This window comes from Podarcis erhardii (genome assembly GCF_964252035.2).
Source record: "Podarcis erhardii genome assembly, chromosome: 6".
In the NCBI taxonomy this organism is placed as follows: Eukaryota; Metazoa; Chordata; class Lepidosauria; order Squamata; family Lacertidae; genus Podarcis; species Podarcis erhardii.
This window is the reverse complement of record NC_138510.1, coordinates 87,461,163-87,475,417: the sequence shown is the minus strand read 5'-3', so window position 1 is coordinate 87,475,417 and position 14,255 is coordinate 87,461,163. Positions and strand designations below refer to the sequence as shown.

General features: G+C 48.2%; 1 long non-coding RNA gene across 1 annotated transcript; it reads left to right on the top strand.

Moving 5' to 3' along the window:
* Nucleotides 1-4,861: 4,861 nt before the first annotated feature.
* Nucleotides 4,862-12,841, top strand: LOC309344025. The gene is made up of 2 exons (XR_014157553.1): nucleotides 4,862-5,114; nucleotides 12,683-12,841. It is a non-coding gene; the product is annotated as an uncharacterized lncRNA (long non-coding RNA).
* The last annotated feature ends 1,414 nt before the right edge of the window (nucleotides 12,842-14,255 follow it).

Here is a 14,255-nt window from a genome sequence, read left to right as displayed (position 1 = left end):
GTGAACAGGCAAATAGGAACTTTCCTCTCCTTTCCTTCCACATGGCTGCTTCAGTAAACAGAAGGTGAAGGGCTGTTGGAGGGGCAGAGGCTGGCAGAGAGAATGTTGGCCAAACATATGCAATTCTGGGCTGCATCAATAGGAGTATAGCATCTAGATCAAGGGAAGTAATAGTGCCACTGTATTCTGCTCTGGTCAGACCTCACCTGGAGTACTGTGTCCAGTTCTGGGCACCACAGTTCAAGAAGGACACTGCCAAACTGGAATGTGTCCAGAGGAGGGCAACCAAAATGGTCAAAGGCCTGGAAACGATGCCTTATGGGGAACGGCTAAGGGAGCTGGGCATGTTTAGCCTGGAGAAGAGGAGGTTAAGGGGTGATATGATAGCCATGTTCAAATATATAAAAGGATGTCACATAGAGGAGGGAGAAAGGTTGTTTTCTGCTGCTCCAGAGAAGCGGACACGGAGCAATGGTTCCAAACTACAAGAAAGAAGATTCCACCTAAACATTAGGAAGAACTTCCTGACAGTAAGAGTTGTTCGACAGTGGAATTTGCTGCCAAGGAGTGTGGTGGAGTCTCCTTCTTTGGAGGTCTTTAAGCAGCGGCTTGACAACCATATGTCAGGAGTGCTCTGATGGTGTTTCCTGCTTGGCAGGGGGTTGGACTCGATGGCCCTTGTGGTCTCTTCCAGCTCTATGATTCTATGATTCTATAGGTGCTAACTCTATAGGTGTGAGGTGTGTTCAGCCTCTCCCATGTCTGTTGGGATGGGGCTGAGGGGCCTTGCAGTAGTAGTGGATCTTGGTAGGTCTCGCAGCAGCAGCCTCCTCCCATTATTGGCCTCATTCTGATGTGTGTTGCATGATGTCACAGGTGCGTGTCATGCACATGATGGCACATATGTGCAATGCCCCACCCCAGTGTTGGGTGCAACCCAACACCTCTGTGGCCAATGGAGAGACTGGTGGGATGAGGAACTTTTACAGTGCCTCACTTTACAGACTCAGATAAGAATGCACGTTTCCCCTGAGTTTCATTCCTTTTTCTTTCTTTTTTTTAACTTTTATTTAAGCTTCACCAGTAACAAAAAAATCCACAGTAACTAATACATCAGTTCATTACAACTGACCTTCTTTAGCAATAGTTGACAAATTACAAAAATCACTTTGAGTTAGACAAATTTTCATATTTAACTTTTTTCTCTTTGTCTCTTCTTAGCAAATCAAAAAGAAAAGGACCAAAAGAAGAGGGAAAGAAGAAAGAAGGGGGGGGGGGAGAGAAAGAAAAGAAGAGAGAGAGAATAATTCCTGATTCCCTGAGAATGAGTCCTGAATTAATCGAAGGCATGTATTGCACTCTCAGTTCACTAGCTGGGAATTGGAAGCTTCAAGCCTGCTGAGGACTTATTCCCAAGCACAATCCCTGTGGCGAACGTGCTGGATGAGCACACCCCTGCAGGCAGCAAGATTCAATCCTGCTCAGTTTGGCTGGACATGCTTGTTTCCCTGCTGGGAACAGGCATGCATAGCCAAAGTGCAGTGCGGGGCTGTTTGAAAGCCCTTGTGCAAAGCTGCCCAACAGTGTTATTGGTCAGTGGTTGCTTGTGTCTTCTTACTCCCACATGCTCAACTATGCTGCATTTTGACAGCCCTGGATCCCTCTAGGTGAGTCATGGGGCCAGTTGTGGAGGAAGGGGCTTTGGTACCTGGGGTGGCGGGGGCGTGGCATGCCACACGTGGGGACGTGGCACATCACATGTGCGCACAACCCAAGGGGGAGGTGCCCACACATGGCGATGTCACCCCCCAGGCTGGCACCCCTGACGCACCAGCCCCCTGTCCCCTTCCTCCGCCACTGCATGGGGCTAGCCCAGGCTATCTTGACCCAATTGAACCAAAGCCAGGATCTCCTTAATATCTAGGAGGAAATTATTATCATTATTATTATTTTAATTTATATACCGTCCTATACCCAGAGGTCTCAGGGCGGTTCACATAAAAAGATCACAGTATATAAAACAATGCAAAAGCAATAAGCCAATAAAAACCCCCCACCAAAAAAAAGAGCCACATTTTAAAAATTATGGGATGTTGATCAGGTCAACCAAAGGCCTGGTTAAAAAGGAACATTATACACCTTTAGGCGCCAGGAGAACATCCCTGGTGCTAAATGTTTGGAAAAAGTCAGAAGCCCAAAGCAGTATAAGTTCCTCAATTAAGTTTATTCAACATTTGTCAGTGACAACAGCTCACTCAGAGGAACACAAGAACCAAACTGACTGGACAACACAATAATAATCCCGAGCATGGATTGACCATTAACAGTTGACAGTTGAAAGTACATGCGCTTACTAGCCATTAGAACGTTCATCTACCAACGCTTATATGATTGGTTAGAACACGCCTTGTAACATAAAATGTGTTAAACCCAATATATAACACCTGGGGAGAGCACTCCACAGGAGAAGGCACAAAAGGAGGGCCTCAGAGGATGATCTTAGGGTCCGGACCGGGTAGGTTCATATGGAAAGAGGCGGTCCTTGAAGTATTGTGGTCCTGAGCCATCTAACGCTTTAGAGGTCAAAAGCAGCATTTTGAATTGGGCCTGGAAACTAATGGGAAAAACTGATACGTTCTGGAGTATACTCTCACTTTGTATGGGGTGATGGCTCTACTCAACAGACCAAGTTGGAGCCCCACATTTACTTAATGGGTTTCCTGGAGCACACTGTAATCTTCAGGGTTTCCAGGGCAAAAGCACAGGATTCCCTTGTTCCCTGAAGCTCCTAAATTTGAAAACTGTTGGTCCCCTCCACATGTTTAACACTTTGCTTTTTAAATATCAGGATCCCTTGCTTTTAATTTGGGTTTGCATCCCTTCCATTTTGAAACAATAACAGGAGAAAGGCGGATTCTTGAAAGAATCAACAAATTAAACGGCTGTTGTTGTTTTCTTCTTCTTCTTCTAGTCATTGCACCAGACTCCTTGCCCCAAATATGCACATTTAGGGTTTGGTTCCATTCCTGTCTCTTTCCTTTCTTCCCCTAACAAGATGAGTCTACAGGTACATTCACCTTGAAAGTCGACCCACTTTTCTGTCTTGCCTTGTATTCCTGAAGGAAAGTTTGTAGGTAGTTGACCTTCTGTTGCTCAGGCATCCTATTACTGCACACACTGTATATATTAACTATAGCTTCCCTTGAGATAGAGACGTTTGCATTTTGCCATTTTATTTTATTTTAACGAAATATGTCTTAAGGTTAACATATTTCTCCAGAGAACTGGCAGGATACAATCTCGATGGCTCATTTATTACCAGTCTGCTTGCTTCTCTTTCGATGTGTTTATGCACATTTATTCAGAAACGATAGGGTGGGTGTGGGTTCTGCAAAAACGCTCCAGAGAATGCCAGACAGAAACTATTATGAGCAGGGTCCAGGAACAGGCTTGCTGTGTTTGCAGTCTGTACCGAGGACAACTTCACCAATGGCCCTTGCATGCACATATTGGAAGACAGATTTCAGCACAGCACTAATATGCTCCATCACATCAGGACTGCTGGGTGACAGTATTTCATCTTAGTGCACATGTGTACAGTGGTACCTCGGATTAAGAACTTAATTCGTTCTGGAGGTCCATTCTTAACATGAAACTGTTCTTAACCTGAAGTACCACTTTAGCTATTGGGGCCTCCCGCTGCCGCCACACGATTTCTGTTCTCATCCTGAAGCAAAGTTCTTAACCCGAGGTACTATTTCTGGCTTAGCGGAGTCTGTAACCTGAAGCATCTGTAACCTGAAGCATATGTAACCCGAGGTACCACTGTAAAGAATTTAAAGTGGATTGGTTACATTTCCCTTCAAAATTATAGGAAGGGCTTTGTACAGCTTCACTGTTTTCTTCATTTGGTGCAGGTATTTTATTTTCAGTATAAACAGGATTCTGTTTTTTTTCACTTAACACACACAGAGGGAGAGACTAAATGACTAAACAACAACAACAAATTGAAAACTAATTTTAAAAATTATCTTTTTTTAAAAAAAGAAAGAATTTTGAGGGGGCGCAACCCAGGACCCCCACGACAGGCTCTTTCGCCAAGGCTGCCAGGTTGCTGTTTTCCAAGCCACACCTGGGCTGAGCCTTCGGGCCTGTGGCAACACCTTCTCCTCACAACCAAAAAAGGGATGCCCATCCCTGGGTGGAACTCCCGCCAGCTGGAGCCCAAATTTTTCCTGGCCCACACCCCTCCTTCCCCAGGGCCTCGCTCCCAGCGTGTGTTCTTGAGTGAGGCTTGTGCCCCATTGTAGGAGCGTGGAGAAGAGAGCCACCCACTTGCCCACAGGTGCCCACACTCGTGCTGTACTGCCAAGGAGAGGTAGCCAGGGAAGGGTGCCTCTTTCTGCTCTCCTCTGCCTTCCTCTTAGACCTGCTGTAGCTCTGGTGGTGCTGAGACACTGCCAAGCCCACCAAGGATCAGCAGCTGTGGCTTTTGTATGGAGCCCCTAGTCATCTCACGGACTATTGACCCGTACACCACTAATCCGCTGCCACCAACCAGGTCCTCCCCGGTAAATCACTTAGTCTCAGTCAGGTTCCTAAGTTAACAAAGAAGAGCGTACAGTGGTACCTCAGGTTACATACCCTTCAGGTTACAGATGCTTCAGGTTACAGACTTCGCTAACCCAGAAATAGTGCTTCAGGTTAAGAACTTTGCTTCAGGATGAGTACAGAAATTGTGCAGTGGTGGTGCGGTGGCAGCGGGAGGGCCCATTAGCTAAAGTGGTGCCTCAGGTTAAGAACAGTTTCAGGTAAAGAATGGACCTCCGGAACGAATTAATTTCTTAACCCGAGGTACCACTGTAGTTTATTGCAGACAGAAATAAACTTTAACTGCATTCGAAATGTTGTTACTCTTTACCTTCTTAGTCTTATTTTTATCCTGTCTCTAACTTTTCTACCTCCCCTTGCACAAGAACCAACTGCACTAACTGTCTCTCCAATTCCAACTGCCTGCCAACTGCTTTTCCAACTGTCTTTCCCAACCCACCAACCCACTAAAACCAACCAACTACCCACACCCCAAACCTCGGGCCAAACCCTTTTATAAACAGGTAGGCTCTGCCTCCGGCTTTCCTGTTGGTCTACATATTTACCCTTTCTCTACCCCTGTACAGACATTTTCAAACAAACCGGCAAACGCCACACCAGCCACCGCTCCTGCTGGTAGCTCGCTGAGCTGACAGGGTGGACGCAGTGACCAGCTGGTGACCTCAATGAGGAGCGGCTGCCACAGAGACACAGCAATGTCGTCCTGGAGCCTCCTGTGCGATGCCCATAAGGTGGTTGGGGGTGCAATCTTTGCCTTGCCCTGGGCACTGCCAACGCACACTGCACCGCTGTGTACAATTACACCAAGATTGCTTTTCTGCTGAGTTTTGGGGGGGCTGGTGTCTGTATGATGATTAAATGGCACTAGCTGACTTTTCCTGTCTCTCCTGCCACTGTGTTATACCTGCTCTCTGTATTCTGGTTGCAAAGGAGGTAGCAGCATGTGGAGAAGGTGACGAAATGAAGGGAGGCTGCCCTCAGCGTTTCTGCCCTGCTTTGTGTGGTCCAGGCTTGAGCCCTGACCCTGAAAAGAGGATCCAGAGCTGAACTGTTCTAGTTAGCCGGATGCTGAACTTCGTGCCTAATAATCACTCTGAAACCATAAGGAGGGAGTTTAATGAACACATCTGCGTTGGCTACTGACCTTTGAGTTGAAAGGAAGGAAATTGGAGTCTTGACCTAAATGTCAAGGTCTATATGGTGAAGTCTACTCTCAAAATGCCATCTATATTAAGATCTCCTGCCTAGTCCTACTTGTTGGCAAATTACATGTTCCGTAATTCCCATCCCTGAAGCCCCACTCCCTTGTTCTCTCATTAAGACTCACAGAACTTCTGTGTGTGTAGTGGTTAAGAGCGGTAGTCTCGTAATCTGGTGAACCGGGTTCGCGTCTCTGCTCCTCCACATGCAGCTACTGGGTGACCTTGGGCTAGTCACACTTCTCTGAAGCCTCTCAGCCCCACTCACCTCACAGAGTGTTTGTTGTGGGGGAGGAAGGGAAAGGAGAATATTAGCCGCTTTGAGACTCCTTAAAGCAGGGGTGTCAAACTCAAATTCATCGGGGGCCGCATCAGCAGTTTGGTCACCCTCAAAGGGCCGATTGTATCTGTAGGACTTATAGTACAGGAGAGAAGGGTTCAGGCAGCCGTTGGATCTGTCACATCACAGGATGGCATGCGCTCAATATAAAAACAAGTGGAGGTTTCCTGAATGCATGTAAAGTGGAGGTTTCCTGTGTAGAATGGCCGGCGCCGCTAGAGGGCAGACGTTCTCTGGCTTGTAGGCTGCCGCGCATGCGCTGAAAAGGCGGCTTTCTTGTGTCAAAAGAAAAAAGCAAGAATAAAAGGTGAAGGCTAGCAGCCGGCGTCGGCTACACGGGCCACATGACGAGGTCTGGCGGGCCGGATTTGGCTCACGGGCCTTGTGTTTGACACCCGTGCCTTAAAGGGAGTGAAAGGCAGGATATCAAATCCAAACTCTTCTTCTTCTTCTTCTTCCATTCAGCTCTTGCCATCTTGAAAAAGCATCATTTCTCCCTCCTTTTCCCTCCAACTACCAACATTTTACATGAGGTAGGAGTTCTCCAGATCTTGTTGATCTACAACTCCCATGATCTCTGGCCATTGTCTATGCTTGCTAGGGCTGATGGGAGCTGTAATTCAGCAAATGTTTCCTACACCTGTTGTAAATCTATAACCCCTTTATTCTTTTCACCTCACGTAGTCCATTAAATAGGTTTTTGTCAATGACTGTTTTATAGTCCAACCCTAGGGAGGTTTACTCAGATGTAAGTTCCTTTGAGTGCATAAGTGCATATAGGAGTGCAGCTTTAGTGACATGTGAACTCAGATGGCCCATTTTGTGCCACAGTCAGTCCAGTTATAGGAAGAAACTTGCTTGAATCAGACAGTTGGTCCAGTGAGATAAGTATAATCTAAAATGAATGACAATATCACTGCAGGGTTTCAGATAGGTGTGTTTCCTAGCTCTACCTGGAGATGCCAGAATTTGAACCTAGGTCTTCTGCGTGCCAGACAGATGGTCTACCACTGAACTATGGCATTTCATCAAGGGTAGGCTGGTCACTCACACATCACAAAAAAGAAAAGCATCGCCAAAAAAGAGGACCAAAGAAAACACAGTTTGCCTGAAATTTTCACATGCAGATTTACATTGTTAATGCAGTACCCCAAACACCGAGCAGCAAGAAACTCCAATTGCTCCAAGCACTTTATGCAGCGTTTGGTTTCCTTGAAATGAAGGTCAGTTAAGACTGTGGTGTCTTTAGGATGTATGGTTTTATTTACACATATAGGCAGCCTGAGTTTAGGATGGAGAGGTTTCCAGCATAAACACTCCCATAGATCTTGTTTTTCCATTAGGTTTTCAGGGGAGTCCCAAACTCCAGCTTATGTTCAACATATACCAAGACATCCTGTCTCTCCAGTATCTCTCTTTCACATATATATATGTGTGATGGGATAGTGAGCTGCTTGTGCGTAAAAGCTTGATCCCTCTGGGGTTTGGCTGGTCATCCAAACCGATGCACTAACGGAGCCCCCAAAGCATGACTCCGTCAGTCGCTGGTAGAATCTGACAGTGGGCGTCTACGGAATTTACGCCAACATAAAAGCTCTTTGACAGACATGCGCTTTCGAGACTCTCTGCGTGACAGTTTCCGGCGAAGGGTGGGCGTTCCCAACGGGGGTCCCGTTACCTCTCCACTACTCTCACTGGAAGCATCCCAGAGCCTCCCCTCCGCTGTGACTCCTGCACTCCCCCTGCTGGTTCCCTCTTCTACTGCAGATTCTCTCCTATTCTCCTGTAGCCTGTCCACCACCTGTCTCTCCGATGGCAGTTCCCTGACATCCACCTCCCCCCCAGGGCCCCCTTCACCCCCTCCCGCCTCCTCTCCCACTGGCGGTGAGGGCGGAAAGCCCCTGAAGGAACTCTCCTCGTCGTCCGAGGATTCTAACACTTCCAGCCACGGCGTACCGTCTCTCTCCCCGTCTTCCTCTTCTTCGTCGGAGTCGGCTTCTTCACCCACCCCTGACTCTGGGAACCCTTCAAACTCTCCTTCCTCATCGGTGGTCCCAAAGTGTTCCCTTCTAAATCGAGCCACGGGTTGCGGTTTTCTTGGGAAACGCTGATGAAATGTTTCTATTAAAACCTCGTCATTGACTACCTCTGCTGGTACCCAAGTGTTTTCCGACTCTGCTTCCCCCTCCCATTCTACCAGATATTCCACCTGATTCCCCTTCCACCTGGAATCAATGATTCCTGCCACGTTCATGTCGCGCTCTCTCTCTTCTATCACGGGCGTTTGGGTGGCCTCTCTCTTACGCTCCCCCCACTCGCGTCCCTCTCGGTACGGCGACAGTAATGACCTGTGAAATACTGGGTGTAATTTCATGTGACTGGGCAGCCTGAGTTTGAATGCCACTGGGTTGACCTGCTGTATGACCTCAAAGGGTCCCAATCTTTTGGGCCTCAATTTCTTACTCCCGCCCTTGAACGGTAGCCCTTGGGTGGACAACCACACCCGGTCCCCCACCCTTATAGTTTCACCTTCCCTCCTATTTCTGTCTGCTTGCTTCTTATATTCTTCCTTGGCTTTCTCTAAGTTAAGTTGAAGCTGACGGTGGATCGCCTCCATCTCTTCAAAAAAATATTCCGCCGCCGGCACGCTCCACCTCTCCCCTCCCTCTCCTGGGAATGCCCGGGGGTGACACCCATAATTTGCCAGGAAGGGACTCATCCCTGTGGACACGTTCTCCGCGTTGTTGTAGGCAAATTCTGCTAGAGGTAACTTATCCACCCAATCATTTTCTCTGTCTTTTACATAACACCTCAGGTATTGTTGTAAAACCCCATTTGCCCTTTCCGCTTGCCCATTGGTTTCTGGGTGCCGGGCAGTTGAGAAATTGAGTTCTACGTGCAGTAAGCTCATAAGTTTCCTCCAGAACCTGGAAGTAAATTGTTTCCCTCTGTCGCTGACCACCCTCAAGGGGGCGCCATGCAACTTGAAAATATGTTCTACAAACAACTTGGCGGTTTCCTCCGGAGCTCTCTGAGTTTCTCTTGGGCGTATTCATCTTTCTCCGTACCCTCTATCAGTTCCCTCTGCCCCACCAATGCCGCCCCACACACCCAGCGGTCTTCAGAGATTACATGCCTTGCCTCAGGCGCTCCCTCCCCCTCTAAGTACTCAGGTTTCCTGGAAAGAGCGTCCGCCCTCACGTTCTCGGAGCCGGGCACGTAACGAATCTCAAAGTGGAATTTGGAGAACTCCTGGGCCCATCTCACTTGTCTCTGGTTCAGCACTCGGGCTGTTCTCCAGTATTCCAGATTTTTGTGGTCAGTTCGGACTTGAACCTTGTGCTGCGCCCCAATCAGCAAGTGCCGCCATTTCCAGAATGCTTCATGAATGGCAAGCAGTTCTCGGTCGTACACTGTGTAGTTCCTCTCTGATTTGTTCAACTTCCGCGAGAAGAATGCACACGGTCTCCATTCAGACGTATCTTTTCCCGGCTGGAGAAGAACGGCCCCCACCGCTCGGTCTGACGCGTCAGTCTCCACTCTCATTGGTTGTTGTAGATCCACGTGCAAGAGTTGCTCTTCCGACGCAAACGCCTGCTTTAAGCGTTCGAACGCTTGTTGCGCTTCTCCCGTCCAAACAAATTTCTTTTTGCTACTAAGACAATCCGTGATGGGCGCTGTTAAATGGGCAAAGTTTTTGATGAACTTCCTATAGAAGTTTCCGAAGCCCAGGAACCTTTGCACGTCCTTCTTGGTCTTTGGTGTTTTCCATTCCAGTACCGCTTGAACCTTGCTGGGATCCATGGCCAATCCCTTGTCAGACAACCGGTACCCCAGGAATTCCACCTCCTTGGTATGAAACTGACACTTCTCCAGTTTCACCCACAGCCGGTTTTCTCGCAGCTTGCTCAGTACCTCTCTTACATCTCGCACATGCTGCTCCTCATTGTCTGAGTACACCAGAACGTCATCTAAGAACGCTACGCAGTTCTTGTAGAGCAGTGGCCCCAGGACGTGATTCATGAATGATTGAAAACAGGCGGAGCCCCCTTGTAATCCGAAAGGCATAACGGTGTACTCAAAGGCCCCCAAGGGGGTGAACATAGTGGTCTTCCACTCATCCCCCTTTCTCACACGTATCAAGTTATATGCCCCCCTAAGGTCCAGCTTGGTAAAAATTTTCCCTTTTCTCACCCGTGTTAGAATGTCATCAATTCTGGGCATAGGGAAAGTCACTGGTTCTGACACTGCATTTAGGGCCCTGAAATCACATACAAGCCTGGGCTTGCCTGTGTTTTTTTTGTCCACAAAGAACACTGGGCTGCCCCCCACCGCTCGTGACTCTCTGATGAAACCTCGCTTGAGATTCTTGTCAATGAACTCCCTTAACTCCTGCATCTCACTGTCTGACATTGCATACAGCTTGCCCACTGGCAATTGTGCTCCTGGGAGTAAGGTAATTTGACAATCAAAGGGTCTGTGCGGGGGCAGTTTATCTGCTTCTTTTTCGCTGAATACGTCAAGCAAGTCAGCGTATTGTGGTGGCACCCTCCCTTTGTCCATCACTTCCATCACTGCTAGAGTGCCCCTGGCGCCTGCCTGAGCCTCTCCCTCCTTGCAGTGTTCTAGGCAATGTGCTGATCCAAAGGAAACCACTCTCTGATGCCAGCCTACTAGCGGATCGTGTAGCGCCAGCCAGCTCATACCCAAGATAATAGGAGCTCCTCCCAAGGTGGCTACGTTAAACGCTATCAGTTCGGTGTGTCGTGCCACCCTCATTATCATTGGTACAGTCTGTTGGCTCACTTCTCCTCCCAACAGCTCCCTCCCATCAATCGTGGTAACCTGCAAAGGCTTACTCAATGGGATAGTCTGTATTTGGTGTGCAGCTGCAAACTCTTTGCTCATGAAATTACATGAGCTACCTGAATCCAATAGCGCCTTTATCTTCAGTGGGTGTCCGTTTGCCAGTTCCAGCAACACCTCTATCACAAGCGCTGGTCTTGGAGGTTCCGGCGTGGGCACATTCATTACTCCCTGGCCTGGCTGCTGTGCCCTGATGTTGGCAACCAGGCGTTGGCTTTTACTGGCTCCGTGATTTCTTCTTCCTCCTTCCCCCCAACAGTTCCCGCCATCCCTTGCCATTCCTTCCTTTGCGGACAGACTCTGGCAAAGTGCCCTGGCTGTTGGCAGAGATAGCATCTCTTGCCGCTCTTTCCCTCCTTCTTCCGCCCTTCACTGGTGTTTGAAACTGCGCGCGCGCGCGCTGTTCCAAGTTCCATCGGCTCTGCTGGCGGGAAAGGCTGCTCCGGAATCTCTGGAATGCGGAAGTCCTTCCAACGTTCCCCCTTTCCTTCCCGCTTTTCCATAGCTCTAGCTTCCTGGCGTGCCCCAATGGACAGCGCTGATTTAGTCAGCTGATCCATAGACTCCGCCCTAGGCGCCCGGGAAAGTTCATCTTTCACTGCCGGAGAGAGACCTTCTTCAAACAGCATTTGAATAGGTTCACTAGCAAGGTCCCACCCAAGTCTATGAATCAGCATGGTGAACTCAGTCCAGTACTCACGTACAGATCGGCTCCCCTGTTTACACGCCATTAACTGCCTGCGCACCACTCCCTGCTCGATCTCGCTGGAAAACATCAAGTCCATGGCGCGGAAAAACTTCATTGTGTCCTTTAAGATTTCATTATTGGCTGCCATCAGGGGCCGAACCCAGTCCCTCGCCCCTCCCTCTAGATGGCCAATCACGTACGCCACTCTAGAGTTCTCGTCGGGGAAGTCATCAAACAGTAGATTGAGAGCATATTGCATCTCTGTCCTAAAGGCTTGATAGTTCCGGGGATCCCCCCCAAATTTCTGCACCAGTCCAGGCACCCGTCTGGCAAGTGGGGTGGTCTTCCCCTTATCTGCATCTTGAGCCCTCCTCTCCTCGAGCCTCGCCGTTTGCAGTGCCAGCTGGACCTCCAACGCCCTGTACCTTTGTTCCAGGCTTGGATCTGCGCCAGCTCCCGCTCCTGCTCCTCCGGTTCCGGATGGTTCGCTCATGATGCCTTCTGCTTGCACAAGCTGCTTTCAAAGACTGTCAGATTGCTGTGATGGGATAGTGAGCTGCTTGTGCGTAAAAGCTTGATCCCTCTGGGGTTTGGCTGGTCATCCAAACCGATGCACTAACGGAGCCCCCAAAGCATGACTCCGTCAGTCGCTGGTAGAATCTGACAGTGGGCGTCTACGGAATTTACGCCAACATAAAAGCTCTTTGACAGACATGCGCTTTCGAGACTCTCTGCGTGACAGTTTCCGGCGAAGGGTGGGCGTTCCCAACGGGGGTCCCGTTACCTCTCCACTACTCTCACTGGAAGCATCCCAGAGCCTCCCCTCCGCTGTGACTCCTGCACTCCCCCTGCTGGTTCCCTCTTCTACTGCAGATTCTCTCCTATTCTCCTGTAGCCTGTCCACCACCTGTCTCTCCGATGGCAGTTCCCTGACAATATGTATCTCATAACTTTCGCTATTCTTCTTCTACCTATCAGCCAGGTGAAGTTGTGGGGGACTGTGGAAACAACTCAAAGGTTATTAAGAAGAAAAACGATAAAAACAAGAAGATTGGAAGATGGGACTTGTGAATATTAAAGCAGCAGAAATATGAGATGATTGGACCCTTACTGAACTCGAAGCATGGGTACCCCCAAAACTTTTTTAAAAATTCGGCAAAATATTTGGATTTTATGATATGTATTGGTATAATTCGGATTAACTAATGTGATATGATTGGATTGTTAAATGGAAAACTTAATAAAAATTATTTTTTAAAAAAAGAAGTTGTGGGGGAAAGCCCACCCACTGGTGGAGGAAGGGGTGTGTGGTGGGTGCGGTCCGCCCCGAGTGTCATCCCGGGGGGGGAGAGACTTGCCACTGGCAGCGCCCCCCTGGGACATGGCTGGCACCCCCCCTTGGGACGCTCACTGTGGGTGGGTTGTGGCGCCCCCCATGATGCTCCCCATGGGCAGCTCGCCACGCCCCCTGGGTGCACAACATTTGCGCCACTCCGGGTGCCGGAGTAGCTAGCTCCGCCTCTGAGCCCACCTACTTCTTTCTTTGACAACAGAGCCTATTATTATTATTATTATTTCATTCTATTATTTATATTTTATACATTAATTTATATTTTATACAGTGGTACCTCGGGTTACATACGCTTCTGGTTACAGATGCCGGTAACCCAGAAATAGTACCTCAGGTTAAGAACTTTACCTCAGGATGAGAACAGAAATCATGCGGTGGTGGTGCAGTGACAGTGGGAGGTCTCATTAGCTAAAGTGGTACCTCAGGTTAAAAACAGTTTCAGGTTAAGAACGGACCTCCAGAACGAATTAAGTTCTTAACCCGAGGTACCACTGTACTTTCTTTTTTCTTTTATTTTTTGACACAAAGTAATGATCACAAATAAATAAGAATAAAAATGTGTACCCCACCACCACCATTCCATTGTAACTATCCAACCTCTCAAAATTCCAACACCTCTTGCGATGGTTTGACCCCTTTCCATTTTAACAGTACAAATTCTACAAACACCCTCCATATCTCCTCAAAATCATTTCTCCTGCATATTTCCCATCTTACCTCAATGGCACATGTTAATTTATCATTAATAGCTATATCCCACACCTTTTTATACCATTCTTCCATTTTATATTCTGCTTCCCCCTTCCACTTGCTAGCTATCATAATTCGTGCAGCTGTCAATAAATTTGTGAGCAAGTCCTTCGTAGCCTGTGAAGCTTCCACCCCATCGTAAATTGATAATAATGCTACCTCTGGACTTTTGGTCAGCTTTAAGCCAGTGATTTCTGTTATCTCCTTAAACACCCTTTGCTATTTCTTTCTTCTTCTTCTTTTACATATTTACACCCTCACCACATATGAACATAATTCCGTTTTCTGGCATCCGAGCCCATTATTTTAAGATGGAGCTCAGTCTTTCAAGATGCTGGGTACTTAACCGGCCAACCAAAGGCCATTACCTTGACAAACAAAATGGTTCCACAGGCTTCTTCTCATACATTCTACCTCCACTGATCCAGGATCACAGTGGGTTTCATCCAC